This window comes from Aquarana catesbeiana, linkage group LG04 (assembly GCF_042186555.1).
Source record: "Aquarana catesbeiana isolate 2022-GZ linkage group LG04, ASM4218655v1, whole genome shotgun sequence".
Taxonomy (NCBI): Eukaryota; Metazoa; Chordata; class Amphibia; order Anura; family Ranidae; genus Aquarana; species Aquarana catesbeiana.
In genome coordinates this window covers 344,368,215-344,385,862 of record NC_133327.1, presented here as the reverse complement: position 1 = coordinate 344,385,862, position 17,648 = coordinate 344,368,215, and positions in this window count along the sequence as shown.

Sequence of the window (17,648 nt, the reverse complement as noted above, 5' to 3'; positions counted from 1 at the left end):
CTACACTGATCAGCACTGCTGGCTTGATTGAGTAGGGAAAATCTGACGGGGAAAATTGTACGGAAGTTGATCAGTGGACAGACCTGGAGGCGGAAACCAGAGCCAAGAGATGGTGTTTTCCTCTTCTGGATGCTTGTCTGAATCAAGAGTGTCCTAAACTGGCCTGTAAAGATGCTGAAGAAACTGAAAGGTAGCTGCTCACCCAAGCCTATAAAATCTACATTAGCCTGTAGCAGAGGCATAAAGAGTTCTACAGCTGACCTGTGGAAGAGGTCAAAATTACTGGAAGATAGTAGTCTGTTCGGGCCTTAAAGAGTCCATTGAGAAGTCTACAGCAGTGTTTCTCAACTCCAGTCCTCAAGGCGCACCAACAGGTCATGTTTTCAGGATTTCCCTCAGATGAAATGGCTGTGGTAATTACTAAGGCAGTGAAAACTGATCAAATCACCTGTGCAAAATAGTGGAAATCCTGAAAACATGACCTGTTGGTGTGCCTTGAGGACTGGAGTTGAGAAACACTGGTCTACAGAGTAGAGAGATTTTTTTCTGCTGTTTTTGAGCTTCTGCGCCCCTTACCCTCTCTCTCCAAGACAAATGAGTCAATAAATTTGCAAGAAAAACATTAACGTGTTTGTAAAGGCTGTGCTGCTCCTCCTACAGACCCCCCTAATAGTCACCAGAGCCCCCTCTCAATCCAGCAAGGTGCACAAGAGCCTTTGCTGTCCCAGGACTCCCTCTCCTCATTGGATGAGACAGCAGCGGGCGCCATTGGCTCCCACTGCTGTCAATCACAGCCAGTGAGCCAATGAGGAAAGAGTGGGGGTGGGGCCGAGCCACAGCTCTGAGGCTTATGGATACATAGAGCAGTGCCCATATAGCAGGCGGCTTGCTTTTGGAGTCACTGGTCAAGGGGGAGTAGCCAGGAGCTCCAATGGGGAACCCAGGAAGTGGAGGATTGGGGCTGCTCTGTTGAAGACCACTGCACAGAACAGGTAAGTATAACATGATTGTTTTGTTTTCTAAAGCCGAACCTTTAATACCACTTTAAAGAAGTCTGCCTGTCGCTGTTAGCAGGTCAGTGTGTACCTGGGTGGAGCTACAAGGCAGGACATTAGTAAGATGGCTAGAAGAGCCTGCATAAATCCAGCAGCTCCTTCGGTGGTCATTGCTACACATGCATTAGCATGTATTTTGGTGGCGAAAACCTTGATGGACTTTTTGTGAATATTTATTCCTCATCCATATCAAAGTATGCAGTGGCATGCTGAACTCATAGTTGCTGTATAACATGTACAACCTTGATATAGATCATTTTCACGATACGAGGAGCAGTTGATATGTCAGACAGAAAGCACAATTTAGTCAGTAATCTGAATGGCAGCATGTGCAACCACACCTCTGGTATTCCTACCTGACCTTACTTTTTTGCCTCTGCAAAAGAAGTAGCAACTTGCTTAATTAATCCAATGTTTCTGAAACTGCTAGATATAATAATTTGGCTCTAGCTCCAGGTAAATTTGAAACTCAGCACTGATTCACATTGCTTAGACATTAGCCTGATAAATTATACTGACAATGACAGGGGGTGTCTACTTATTAAAACAGGCTTTCGCACTGCTGCTATTATAATTTATATTATATTCCATATTTTATTTAATCTGTTCCTTCTTTGCTCCTAGCGATAAGGGAACTTTTTTCTTTGCTGGGCAAACTAATAATTTGCACATAATAATAGAAGAAATAATGTTCACTGTATGAAATGCAAATATGTTTTTCAAGGAGAATAGAATGTAATAATATATAGTAAATGCAGTGTTATCACCAAAGATATCGGAACATATCAGGATCTACATTGCTTTCACATGCTGCAAAATTGTCAGGTCTTAATCCTCCCATTTGATCCACTATTATAAGATATATATAAAAATGTTCGCAAACATGTAGGATTATATTGTATTTTGTGAAAAGATGCAGGGATAAGATGGTATGTTTAGCTCCATTCATGTATGCAATCTAGTTTCTTCCTATAGTGAATCCAGGAAATATTAACAGCACTTCACTTTTTCCACATTTTGTTTTGTTACAGTCTGATTCCAAAATGGATTAAATTCAATATTTTCCTAAAAAAATCTACTAATACCCCATAATGACAATGTGAAAAAAGTTTGTTTGAAATCTTTGCAAATTTATTAAAAATAAAAAACAAAAAAATCCATAAGTAAAAAAGTACATAAGTATTCACAGCCTTTGCTATGACACTTAAAACTGAGCTCAGGTGCTTCCTGTTTCCACTGATCATCCTTGAGATGTTTCTACAACTTGATTGGAGTCCACCTGTGGTAAATTCGGTTGATTGGACATGATTTGCAAAGGCACACACTTGTCAATATAAGGTCCCACAGTTAACAGTGCATGTCAGAGCACAAACAAAGCCATGAAGTCTAAGAAATTGTCTGTAGACCTCCGAGACAGGATTGTATTGAGGCATAGATCTGGGGAAGAGAAGAGAAGCCAAGTGGAGTATCTTAGAGACTGCCAGCATCCCAATTACAGGAAAAATACATGTACATGCAATAAAAAAACACCCCTCAGGGACTTTCAGGCAGTTTAAAGATAGGGTTTAAAAGGCTGATGCCAATTTATTTGTATACAACAGTAAAATGGACAATGGTCCATAAAAACCATAACATACAAGAATACAAAAATACAGAGACTATACAGCATCTATGAAAAAGTACCCTAGACTATGAGATACAACCCACAGCAGTTGTAGATGTAGCACCCTGATGTTTGGGCAGGGTTGCTAGTAAATTTACCTGCCAGTTAAAGTTGCCAAATTGATAGGAGATGAATTGATTCCACCCAAATTCTGGAATTGCTTTACTTCTCTCTTCTGTCACTAGATGGCCGGGTATCTGGTGGCACTAGATAAGACAAGGGCATTGCAAGGACAGATTTGAGTGAGGTCAGGTGATCGGGGTTCTGTGCCACCTGGACGGCTGTCTGGGTGGACCTGTGTTGTATTGCTCCGGGCTGCAAGGCCAGATACTGAGGCCTATCCTGGGGACGTCTGGCTGCTAGGCTGTCTGATGGCCTATCCAGAAGCAAAAGCAGCGCAGGGTTGGGACTGCGGCTTGCATTCCAATCAAAAGTATGGGTTCTGCCGGCCGAAGAACCCGTTGTGGTTGGAGATAGAGGGGAAGCTGTCGCCACTAAGGGACCATCCACCTTATTACCAGGGACCACTGTGAGTAGCTTAAGCAAGTACCAAAGCAGTATTCTCACCAACGGGGGGACGGTGAAGAATTGGGAAACTTCAACAGGTGTCAAGCCTGGGACTCAGCCAGCAGAGGTAGCACTTGCAGAGCAGTCTTGTGTGCCAAGCCAGAGACCGAGCAGGCCAGTGGGGTGACGCTTGAGGAGTATCTGTGAGTGCCAAACTAGGGACCCAGCATTGACGCAGGGTGACGCTTGAGGAAGATACTCAGTGAGAAGATTGGAAGAGCTCAGGAGATCTAGTGGCAGTGGATCAGTGGGTCTAAGTGATAGACTGGGTGCTCAGTTGAGTGAAGATCGAAAAAGGAGATTGCGGAGGAAGTGAAAGAGTTCATTAAAAATTGTGTTAGAAACTGTTCAAGATTGTTGCCTTAGGAGACAGCGCGTCTACACATGCAGATGTGCTGTCTGGCTGAGTGCCTTTCCCTGCATGGCTGTCTACCTATAGAAGTCTCGGAGTCTGCTAATTAACATTGCAACTACTAAAGGGTGTTGTGGCCCTAAACCCTCTCTCCCACAGTTCTGTTTAAGAGATAATAAATCTCTTTGCATTCAAGAAGTGTCTGGAGCCCATTAATCTACCTTACATCGCACCCACCATGCCTCGTAACCCTCTCTCCACAGAAGGGTGTCAGCTGTCCCTAACTCTAGAGGTCACCATTAGGCCTGGAGAGGCCTGGGAGTTGGCTACACCTACATATAGGGGACCAGCTGGGGGCTAGGGTTGTACTCTGAGATCCCCTCAGCCGGTCCACTATATGTAGGCAGCTACTGTAGGTTGTATCTTATAGTCTAGGATACTTTTTCATAGATGCTTTGTAGTCTCTGTGTTTTTGTATTCTTGTATGTTATGGTTTTTTTATGGACCATTGCCTATTTTACTATTGTATACAAATAAATTGATGTCAGCCTTTTAAAGCCTATTTACTCTGATCTTTAAACTGCCTGAAAGTCCCAGAGGGATGTTTTTTGTTGCACGTACATGCAATGTTCGTATTTTTCCAGATCTGAGGAAGGGTACAGAAACATTTCTACAGAATTGAAGATACTAATGAGCACAGTGGTCTCCATCATCCGTAAATGCAAAAAGTTTGTAACCACCAGGACTTTTCCTAGAGTGGGCCACCCAGCCAAATTGAGCAATTGGGGGAGAAGGGCCATAGTTAGGGAGGTGACCAAAACCCGATGGTCACTCTGACAGAGCTCCAGCATTTCTCTGTGGAGAGAGGAAAATCTTCCAGAAGAACAACCATCTTTGCAGCACTCTACCAATCAGGCCTGTATGGTAGAGTGGCCAGCCGGAAGCTACTCCTCAGTAAAAGGCACATGACAGCCCACCTGGAGTTTGCCAAAAGGCACCTGAATGACTCTCAGACCATGAGAAACAAAATCCTCTGGTCTGATGAAACAAAGATTGAGCTCTTTGGCCTGAATAGGAAGCGTCATGTCTGGAGAAAACCAGGCACCCTGCCCCCTTCTGACGTCATGTAACATCATGTAATGTCAGAGGGGGCGGGGTCACCCATTTACATCACCAGGTGGTCCCCCCCTCAGCTATATAACAGCTGTCATTGCAAAAAGCCTGCAGTCTTGGGACGCCTCCCATCGAGGCAGAGTTTTTCTGTTTTTTGTTTTTTTCTCGGGTCAACGGCGCTGTCATTGAAGATGGATGGACATCGTGGGACACTTTTTTTTCTTTTTTTTTAAATAAAGGACTTATCCCAAATGGTCTCCTGTCATTTTTACCATTTTGACACTTTTTTTTGTGAATGTGTAGGCGTATAATGTACCCGATACACATTCACATGGGGGGCAGGATCTGGGGGTCCCCTTGTAAAAGATGGCTTCTAGATTCCCATTAGCCCCCCCCACCCACAGACCCCCACAACCACCGGGCAAGGGTTGTGGGGAAGAGGCCCTTGTCCCCATTAACATGGGGACAGGGTGTTTTGAGGGGACCCCAAAACACCCTCCCCATGTTGAGGGCATGTGGTACGGTTCAGGAGGGGGGGCACTCTCTCATCCCCTCCTTTTCCTGCGGCCTGCCAGGTTGCGTGCTTGGATAAGGGTCTGGTATTGATTTTGGGGGGACCCCACGCCATTTTTTTTATTTAGGCACAGGGTTTTTCTTAAAATCCATACCAGAACTGAAGGGCCTGGTATGGATTTTGAGGGGGACCCCCACAAAATTTTTTTTTTAATTTTGCCGCGGTGTTTCCCTTAAAAACCATATCAGACCTGAAGGGCCTGGTATGGATTTTGGAGGGGAACCCCCACTCAATTTTTTTTTTAATGTTGGCGCAGGGTTCCCCCTAATATTCGTACCAGACCCAAAGGGCCTGGTAATGGACTGGGGGGGGGGGAAACCCATGCCATTTTTTTCAATGATTTTTATGTATATTGCCGGGATCCGGCAATACATTACAGCCGCGAGCAATTTTAAATGACATTCTTTCCTTTACAAATGTAATTTTGCTGCTCTCATTTATAAAACTATGTAAGGTTGCCGTATAAGCAGCCTTAGATAGTGTGGGGCGTGGACTCAGTCCCCCTGTGCCATGATTGGCCAAAGGCACCATGCCTTTGGCCAATCATGGCTCTCACAGCGGAGCCCGCTGTAATTGGTCAAAGCATGCAGGTAAGGTGCAGCCGTCAATGCACTGCGATCTTGCAGTGCATTGACAGTCTCGCTGTTCATTATGGGGCATTCCACGGGCTCTCAAATTTCCCGTGAACGCTCCATAATTTTCAGTATTCGGTGAACGGGCGAACACCCGATGTACGAGTCGAACTTATGTTCAACTTGAACATTGCGCTCATCCCTGGTGTCCAGCAATTTCTGCATGCCATTTTCTAGGACAGGATTCCTGGTGGTGACAACAGTGGACCATGTCTGTGCACTGTGTGTTAAAATGACCATGTGTAGCCACCATCAAGAGCCTGTGTGAGATGGTGACAACACAAGAGCACAACTGAAATACAGGGATAGAGCATTATCACCTTATTACAGGAAATGCCTGAGCAAGGACTTTCATGGCAGGAGTACCAGGTATATTTTTTTTATATAAAAACTGCAGGTTTACAAATACTAAAAAAGCCTTTGAATTCTGTCCGTTTATGAAACCGAGATGAGATGTGATCCTGCTGATCGCAGCTCATCTCAGATCATTATCAGTTTATGAAACAGAGATGATGGGGAAGAACATGTTCTCCGCTGATCATCTCCGCACACAGAGAATCTTTTATTGACAGAAATAGTCATTTTATGAAGGTGCGATCTCGGTACCTCACTGACGATCCTTGTTAGAATTCTCCCTCCCAGATTCTCCAGCCCAGAGCTGCAGAATTGGGGAGAGAAAAGAGAATCCCCGGAGAACTGAGGAGGAAGGAGGAAGATTATTGACTTCCTTCTTCCTCGATCAGACCCCCCAAGACAGTTAACATGTCCCCCTGCCATGTTTATGTGTGTATAAATAAATATAACTATATATATATATATATATATATATATATATATATATATATATATATATATATATATATATATAGGAAGGCCAGTATGGTGGCCTGAAATTATTGGAGGAGGAGTCCGAGGGGTATTTAAGCAGACCACCCATGATGGTCTGTGTCGGTTCCAGTGCGCGGTATTACGTCACCAGGCCGACTCTGCCAACTCACTGCTTGTCCATGAGTTGGTGCTTTTGAGATCCAGGGTGTTGCAGTTCCCCGTTCGTAGGGTTTCATCGACCGTTCGTAGGACTTGTTGTTACCGTTCCTACAGAATTGTTGGTTATCACGTTCCCCTTCGTAAACCGCCCCTCCACTTACTGACCCCCTACACCTCCTACGGAGCACTCCCTTCACCTAAATGACGCCCCACACCTCTTACTGGATACCAAGCACTCACCAAACAGCCGATCCAAATCAAGTCTCAGCATCGGCTCTATGATTCGGATCCTCGGCAAAACAAGCCCCTTCAACCACATCACCGTCAGTCGATCCGAGTCTAGTCATATCATCCGCGCAAATATTCGGATCCGGTACACAAGCCCTCTGGTCACCTTACATCCACAGCCAATCCAAGTCTAGTCGCATGATTGGCGCAATGATTCGGATCCTCAGCAATACAAACTTCAAAGTATCAGATACATTTAACACTACTTACTACCGGTTTGTACCGGATTTGTTTTATACATTTATAACCAATTCGTATCAGAGTCATCTCTCTTTACAAACCGATTCATAGCAGACACCTACGTTCAAACCATTGTCTATCATGTTCCCCATTTCGTTGTCACCTCATGTTGTAAGTCCCTTGCCTCATTCTCACTGCTTTGTAGTGGAAAAACAACAAGAAAGGCGCCTCTTAGTAAACTGTATATTTAATGTTGTATTATCATTAAAAACACTCACATTTAAAACTTAGATAGTCCGGCATGGGGAGCTCAGTATAGGCATACAGGATTGCGTCCTCCTCTGTCCCACTGTCTTATTCCTCCATTGCTGATGGCTGGTCCGTGTGGCAGAAGCTTCCGGTATCAGTGATTCCCAGAACGAGGCTTGGATACCGCCGAACAGTCTATTGGGAGGCAGGGAAGCTGGAACGCACATCCAGAGTATGTGCTGTACTGCCGTAAGGCCTTACGGCAGTACAGCACATACTCTGGATGTGCGTTCCAGCTTCCCTGCCTCCCAATAGACTGTTCGGCGGTATCCAAGCCTCGTTCTGGGAATCACTGATACCGGAAGCTTCTGCCACACGGACCAGCCGTTAGCAATGGAGGAATAAGACAGTGGGACAGAGGAGGACGCAATCCTGTATGCCTATACTGAGCTCCCCATGCCGGACTATCTAAGTTTTAAATGTGAGTGTTTTTAATGATAATACAACATTAAATATACAGTTTACTAAGAGGCGCCTTTCTTGTTGTTTTTCCTTTGCATACTTGGAGTGGCTTCACCTCCCATCTAAAGGCTGCCCTATCCATAGACTGTTTTCAACTCACAGAGAGCGCATTGCTCAAAAGGACATTTTTATAATAACATTAGAATGAAATATGAACCATGTAAACTGCGCTATTTGTTTGATTTTCCCTCACTGCTTTGTAGTAACTGCACCATATCATTCGTATGTATTCGTACACGTTCATTGGGATTTTACCTAATTCGAGCCCAGTCACGACTCAAGGCAGCCCTCTGCTTGGGACCATTCATTTCTAGCTGCCTAGAAGGCATGAACGTTACGAATCACGTAACCCACTCACACTACAGCCACTTCCGAATCAAATTGCATCAGTGGCGTATGTCCCAAATCCTTTCGCCCTAAAATACCACACCTCCTATGACACCTCCTACAAACATACTCACACCATACAGCCGATCCGAGTCTTGTCGCATCATCGGCACAACAATTCGGATCCTCGGCACTACAAAACGCCAACAGCCAATCCGAGTCTAGTCGCATCATTGGTGCAACGATTCGAATCTTCGGCAATATAAACTTCACCAACCGATCCGAGTCCAGTCACATCACCGGCTCAACAATTCGGATCCTTCACAAAACAAACCCCACCTGTGCTCACACCCCAGCCTGGTCCGAACTGCTTGTAATCGCTGATACGAATACAGTGGTACTTACAATTCAGATTCCCGGCCTTATGTTCTTTATCAAGCATAAACATACACATCTCACTCCATCTATTGGTACAATCTTGCGCACGGTCATTCCTACATACTCAAAATTACGCAAACTTTGTTTTCGCCTTTCTAATTAGGCCGCTTAATTGCAATCGCTGCAAGCATTTCTGCAAGTGGCTCAGATCGGCTACTCATCATCTCCAGTAGCAACTCAGCTGCTCACCTATTCTCTGTTGCTTTCCCCTTTTAGGTCAGTAGAGCTCCAGTTGGTCCATCCTGCACCAGGTTTGGACATCATTTCACTCACAAAAAAAAAAAAAAAACATTGTCGAGGGCTTGCATCTTCCCCAGGGGCAAGCTACTGCCCCGAACAGCTCTTTGCAACCCCCCTTCTCAAAACAAACTTCTTAAGTCACCTTACTACAGGTTCCCGGTCAACCCAGTTCTCGACCCCAACCAAGACTTCACCACTAGGGCATCAAGTCCGGTGTGTAGTTCAAAGGGATCCCCCCTTTCTCTTAAACACTCTTTTCACAACATATTTTTACTTCACATACACAATTCAACTTGCTCCTGAGACGTTAGTAACTGTCACATTCTTCTGTGCACTTCGCTCTGTTTTCGAAGCGAGATCCTTCACCACGCAGACAAGGTCGCCTAACGTCCAGCTTGCTGGCAGTGCAAGTGTTAGCAGACCGAACATACATCAATAAACTACAGATCGCAACATTCCCACTTAGAATACCAGACTTCAGATACCCGCCCCAGTCTGCCCTGGGGGGGCTCTGGTTCATTAGTCTGTGCCGAGCACAGACGGGCACCTGAGCTATCGGTTACCTAGCCAGTCACCTCCTGGCCCACCTCGGTTGTCACGCATTCTTTTGAGTTTTCTAAAGTCACACTCAACAGCGCTCGCACGCAAACTAGCTGTCACTATGCCTGTCGTTCCTTGTCCTGTCCTTTATCGTTTCCTTCGGCCTTACCATCTTATCTACCCAAACGCATCTATTCCCTTCTACCTTTGCAACTTACCTTAAACATATGTATTTCCCCTTCTTGTTTTTAGCTGACGCCATGTCGCAGGCCGACAGTGATGACTTTGCCTCCGCCCTGCCGTCACACTTTGCGGGCCCAGCAAGCGGCGGCTTGCAATCTCACAGAGCTTGGACCATTTCCCAAGCTCACAGCAGAACTGCGTCGCAGGAGTATTTCCTACCCTGCCACAGCTAGGAAAGCCAAGCTTTTTAGATTACTGTTTCCACCGCCAGAGGCAGCCCTATCAGGCACCCAGTCATCACTGCAGTCTATTTTCTTAGCGACTACTCAGCTGCACTCCTTGGTGAACACACTGTCAACAGCAGTCATCGACGTCCAGGCCAGAGTAGGAGCCCTGGAGGTATGCCCAGCTGCGCCCCTACCAGCTCCAGTCACCACCGTCATCCCCGTGCCTTCACTTACAGGTACGCCTGACATCTGCACCACTGTCTTCCCTGCACACCTTGTCCCAGCAGGGCATCAGGAAGGACATCTTGGATGGCAATGACGTTAACTTAGCATCCCTCCTCATATCAGTACACGACTTGGCCGAAAACAAATAATATTCGTGGGGAGATGTCTCCGCCGTCCTGAAGGCCAAAGACCCTAGACTTAATTGCAAGCTCACTGTCACAGAGTTTGTGCTGGCCTTGGGGATGGTCAGAGACGTGCTATGCACGGTCAACGCCAACAGGAGGGAAGAACTGGACCTGTATCTGCATGCAGTTGTGGATCTAGGTCACAAGTACGCAGGATGCCCATTCTATGACTGTCATCGGTCATTTTCAGCTAAGGCAGCAGCCAGACTCAGGATGATCCTTTATCTCAGGCCTCTTAGTGTTTCTCTCCCTGGTACAAGACCCTGACTAAATCCTTCAATTAGCAATAGTGGATCTGCCCACGTGGGACAGATTTCTCACAAACTGGAATGGCATATCAATGTTCGTTCCATCAGCATCTCCCTCTTCACCTCAGGTAGTCACGGACGCCGCAGCCTCCACAGGCTTCGCAGCAATTTTTGCCCATCTTTGGTTTGCAGGGCCATGGCCACCAGAAATCCTCTTGATTCCCAGGTTCAGTCAGTCCTCCTCTTTGTTCGAGCTTTACCCCATTGTTGCAGCAGCTCAAGTCTGGGGCAGCACCTGGGGCAGAACAAACAGTGACGTTTGCCACAGACAACCAAGCCACAGCCAGTATTGTAAATAAAAGCAGGTCCAAGTCGCTGGCCATCATGGCCTTCCTAAGCAGGCTGGTGCTACTATCCCCACAGCACCTATTTAATGTCCTCTGCGTCTACATCCCAGGCAAAATGCAATAATCCGGTCGACACACTACCCCGTTTTAACTTTGCGTCATTCTTTTCCTGGAACCTGGAACCCACCCAATGTCTCTTATCCCACATTGGTCCCAGCTAACCTTGGATTGAAACAACACCTTCACAATGCTACCTGCCTTATTAATCTATCATTATCTCACAACACCCTGAGGGCCTACCGTACTGCCTGGAGGATCTATGACAGGTTCTTAGCCTCAAACCCCGGGGCAGTATCAGTAGATCTCCATTACATCCTGGCCATCATATCATACTGCCACACACAGTTGTCATTGTCACACAATACCATTAGACTCTACTTAGCTGGCATCCAGCATTTCATCTCCTTACAAGATCCTACCAAACCACCTTTGTTTGCCGCCCATGCCCATTCACAGGCAACAGCCCCAAATCAGTAGTAAATGCCTACCTGTGACCAGCACCATATTCCGAGACATGTCTACCATCCTGTCACTTTCCCCTTTGGGTTATTATCCAACCTGGTCATTCAAGCAACCATCTACCTGGCTTTCTACGGCTTCTTACGCCCCAGTGAATTCACAGTCACCGGCCCCAGTTGTAAGATGTTATGTAGACACCACCTGACACACCACCAGAGTTACTTCATCCTGCACCTCATGGTGTCCAAAACACAACAGTCCGGGGGTAGATATCAAACTTTTCCAGACTTGCAACGCCTGGTGCCCCATGGCCATTCTAGACCAGTTATTAGCTCATCTGTCCGACCTCTCGGAGGACAGCCATTACTACCGTTCCCTACTAGCCCTCTAAGTAGCAACCAGTTCACTAGACACGTCAGTACGATTTTCTGGACATTCTTTCGCATTGGAGCAGCATCAGCAGCCTCACGAAACGGGGTCCTGGACCACGTCATCAAGAAGATGGGCAGGTGGAAATCCACTTGCTTCACTCGATACATCCCCAATCCACAAGCAGAAATGTCACGAGCCTTCAGCAAGCTTGCCCTGTAGTGTGTTATTAAACTTAAATAAATAATTACCTCCCTAACCAAGTCTTTTGCACCCTTCTCTTGGCATACCGTCTAGCAGACCAGGGCACACTTCAGGTCTACTTTATGTTGTTTGTCTTGTGACGTGTTTATGTGGTTCATATTTCTCTGGACAGAGGGCTCCGACCATAAATATATATATATATATATATATATATATATATATATATATATATCACAAAAGTGAGTACACCCCTCACATTTTTGTAAATATTTTATTATATCTTTTCATGTGACAACACTGAAGAAATTACTCTTTGCTACAATGTAAAGTAGTGAGTGTACAGCTTGTATAACAATGTAGATTTGTTGTTTGTTGTGTGTTTTGAGTTATTTTGAGGAGACAGCAAATTTACACTGTTATACATGAAAAAGATATAATAAAATATTTACAAAAATGTGAGTGATGTACTCTCCTTGTGAGATACCTTGTATAAAATGTGTGTGTATATATATATATATATATATATATATATATATATATATATATATATATATATATTTTGTGCAGGGGGACTAGTTATTTTACTAACATGAGGTGGGAGGTCTCCTCTGAGAATACCTGTGTACTCAGCATCGGTAATTTACCGCTGCTTCACCACTTCAATACCAGGCACTTAGACACCTTCCTGCCCTAGCCAATTTTCAGCTTTAGTGCTGTTGCAATTTGAATGACAATTTGAATGACTCGGTCATACAACACTGTACCCAAACAAATTTTTTATCATTTTGTTCCCACAAATAGAGCTTTCGTTTGGTGGTATTTGATCACCTCTGCAGTTTTTATTTGCACAACAAATAAAAAAAGACCGAAAACTTTGAAAAAAAAACAAGTTTTTCTTTGTTTCTGTTAAAATTTTTTGTAAATAAGTAGGTTTTCTTCTTCAATGACAGGCACTGATATGACTGCACTGACGGGCACTGATAAGGCGGCACCAATGAGGTGGCACCAATGAGTTGGCACTGATGAGGTGGCACTGATGGGCACTGATGATGGGCACTGATAGGTGGCACTGATGGGCACTGATAGGTGGCACTGGTATGCAGCACTGATATGTGGCACTGGTATGAGGCACTGATGGGCACTCATAGGTGGCACTGATGGGCACTCATAGGTGGTACTGATGGGCACTCATAGGTGGCACTGAGGCACTGATGGGTACTTATGGGTGGCACTGATGGGTACTTATGGGTGGCACTGATAGGTACTTATGGGTGGCACTGATAGGTGGCACGGATGGGCACTGATGGGCACTGATAGGTGGGCACTGATGGGCACAGATGGGCACTGATGTGTGGTACAGATGGACACTGATGGGTGGCACTGTTGACACTGATTGGTGGCACTGATGACATTGATGGGTGGCATTGCTGGGCATCACTGCTTTATAATGGTGCCAGTCAGTGCCCATTTGTGGGCCCTGATTGGCACAGATTGGGCACAGACTGGGCACATTGGGCACATGTGGATGGCCAGGGGGTACATACCTGGCCATCCACATGTTGCCCGCTTCCCTGGTGGTCCTGGCGGCTTCCCTGGTGATCTAGTGCGGGAATCCGAGGGGGGGCTACGATGATAAACTGTCAGGAGAGCCGCAGATCGGCTCTCCTCTACTCGCGTCTGTCAGACACGAGTGAGGAAAAGCCGATCAATGGCTCTTCCTATTGATATCATGATCAGCCGTGATTGGACATGGACGATCACGTGGTAAAGAGCCTTTGCCGGAGACTCTTTACCAAGATTGGTGTAGCGGTGTGTCAGACTGACACGCCGCTCCACCGATCGTCACGATGCGCACCCCCATGGGCGCGTGGCGGCATGTTATCCTGAAGGACGTCATATGACGCCCAGTCAGGATAACTGAACCACCACTCGGCCTTTAATCTGCTGTAGTCCGGGCGGGAAGTGGTTAATAAATGGACACCAGAGTGTTTCAGTGAATTTCTGGTACTGTAGTCTCGCCATGTCTCGCGAGTTTACAGTAACAGGGGGTGTTCTACACAGTTTGAAGCATTTGTAGATCACTTCACTCCTCAAAAGGAGAAGCAATCTACACCGCTTCATAAGCCAGAGTACTCAGCAACGGACACCTATATTGGGATTAGATCTCAGAATTAGTCCAATCCTATATGTTAACTGTTATTGTTGGGTCAATGAGCTGCAGGCAGGAGATTCCCCAACCCTTAGCTGCATGTAAAAGAGGGATGGCCATGTTCTTGTCATTATTAACCTATCATGGCCACATGGCCATTTTAGGTCATTAACATTTAGCCCTATTGTACAGACCAATCTACCAAGAAAGAATTGGGTATGTACACTAGTTGCATATAACACTATTTTAACCACTTAAAGTGGAGTTCCAGCCACCTAATTTTTTTTTTTTTTACAGGCATCCCCTCCCACTGCATTAATAATACACATAAACTATATGTGTATATGCTAGTGGATAGTAATCCTATTTTTTTTTTTTTTTACTTACGATTTATCTGATCCTCTTCTGGCCATTGCCATGATGAGTGTGGCATATGAAGCCCACTCGCAAACTCCTGGATAACATAACGAGAGGTGCATGCTGGGTAACCAGCATGCACCTCTCAAACTCGTGCATGCGAAATGCTGCGGCGGCCATAGCGCCGATTGTTTATCAAGTTGCCATAATAATGGGCGGCGACGGAGGAAGGTCGTGCTCCATTGTTATGGCAACCTAGATAGATAGATAGATAGATAGATAGATAGATAGATAGATAGATAGATAGATAGATAGATACGCCTTAAATCGCATAATTGCCTGTCGGGAAATAACGTGATTTTTTTGGCACACTCCTGCCCACTGACTCCTGGGAAATGATGACTCACATTTCTCAAGAGCACAGGCGAGGGAGGAAGTGGTGCGGAGCGCCGCAGAGCTGGAAGTGACAGATTAGGAGCCACCACCTAGCAACAGGGCACTTCGGGTAAGTAAAAACCTTTTTTTCACTCCAAATGAAGGACTGGGAAAATGTAAAAAAAAATTTCAGGGTGGAACTCCACTTTAAGGACCGTAAGGATTTGCCCCCTTAATAACCAGGCCATTTTTTGCGATACAGCACTACGTTGCTTTAACTGACAATTGCGCGGTCGTGCACCGCTGTACCCAAACAAAATGTATGTCCTTTTTTTCCCACAAATAGAGCTTTCTTTTGGTGGTATTTGATCACCTCTGCAGTTTTTATTTGTTGCGCTATAAACAAAAAAAAGAGTGATCATTTTGAAAAAAAAAAGCAATATTTTTTACCTTTTGCTATAATAAATATCCCCCCCAAAAAATATTTAAAAAAAATTTCCTCCTCAGTTTAGGTCGATATATATTCTTCTACATATTTTTGGTAAAAAAAAATTGCAATAAGCGTATATTGATTGGTTTGTGTAAAAGTTGTAGCATCTACAAAATAGGGAATAGATGTATGGCATTTTTATTATTTTTTTTTTTTACTAGTAATGGCGGTGATCTGTGATTTTTAGCGGGACTGCGACATTGCAGCAGACTTTTAACATTTTTTTGGGACCATTGACATTTATACAGCGATCAGAGCTAAAAATAGCCACTGATTACTGTATAAATGTGACTGGCAGGGAACACTAGGGGGCACTCAAGGGGTTAAGTGTGTTACCTAGGGAGTGCTTCTTACTGCCTGGGGGAGGAGACTGATCGCTGTTCCTAAACAGTAGGAACAATAGATCTGTCTCTCCTCCCTTGACGGAATGGAGATCTGTCTATTTACATTGACAGATCTCCATTCTGCCTTTGTCAGGAGTGATCATGGGTGTCCGGTGGGCATCAAATAGGCCGGCCACGCGCATTGGCTTCAGTGCCACACACGTGCACCCCCTAAAGCTCTTAAAGCAGCCAATGTACAGTTACAGCAATTCGCCCAGGGGTGCCAACCTGCCGCAGTATAACTGCGGTGGCTGGTCTTTAAGTGGTTAATGTATTCAGCAAGGACTGTGTTTTTATGACCAGAATTCAACTACAAAAGGACTATGATAGGCTGAATCCATAACTTCTGTTTAGGATAGTATGTTCCGAGGAACAAATAACCAGAATGCAGACTTTTTGTTATATAGGCATTTATTTCTGGGAGCAGTACCGCTAGGTGCACAGCCCACCCTGTCCAGCCACAGCAGCTGTCAGTCTCTCATAGCTTTTGACAGGTTCCTGGCAGTGGGGCTGGATGAGGCACCTGTGCTCTCCATTTGTGGCTAAACGCCGGACAGCCATGCACTGGGGGCTAAACACCAAGTGTGCATTGGGCCTTGGAGTTTTTATGACACAAATACAAAATAAAAGTCAATTTATTCAAATAAGTCACCCATCAAAAATCATTTGCAGTTGTCATCTTTTGATAAACACTACAAAGCTTAAAAGAGTTACCTATCACTGCAGAGATATCATACCAAAATGGCATCCTTATTAACCACTTGCCATCCCCCATATAGCAGAATGACGGCGGCAAAGTGGTTTCAATATTCTGACTGGGCGTCATATGATGTCCGCAGGATATTGAGCAGCTGCTCGCCCCCAGGGGCGCGCATTGCAGCGATCGTTGTTGCGGGGTGTCAGTCTGACACCCCGCAACACCGATCTAGGTAAAGAGTCTCCGTCAGAGTCCAATCACGGCTGATCACGATGTAAATAGGAAGAACCGGTGATTGGCTTTTCCTCATTCGCGTCTGACAGACGTGAGTAGAGGAGAGCCGATCGGCTGCTCTCCTGACAGGGGGGGTCTGTGCTGATTGTTTTTTCAGCACAGTCCCCCCTCGGATCCCGCCCAGGACCACCAGGGAAGCTGCCCAGGACCACCAGGGAAGCCACCCAGGACCACCAGGGAAGCCATCCACACTGGACCACCAGGTATGCCCCCTAGACCCCCCAGGGAAATACTAATCTGTGCCCAGGCAGCTGCCAATCAATGCCCAGGCAGCTGCCAATCAGTGCCCACTCCCAATGGCTACCACTACCAGTGCCACCAGGGATGCCTATCAGTGCCGCGTATCAGTGCCCATCAGTGCCACGTATCAGTGCCCATCAGTGCCAGGTATCAGTGCCCATCAGTGCCCAGAAGTGCCACCCATGAGTGCCCATCAGTGCCGCCTATCAATGCCCATCAGTGCTGCATATCAGTGCCACCCATCAGTGCCGCCTACCAGTGCCCATCAGTGCCGCATATCAGTGCCCGTCAGTGCCTGCTCATTGGTGCCACCTCATCGGTGCTGCCTTATCAGTGCCTGTCGATGCCGCCTTATCAGTGCCCATCAGTAAAAGAGAAAACGTACTTATTTACAAAATTTTTTAACAGAAACAAAAGCAAAACTTTTAT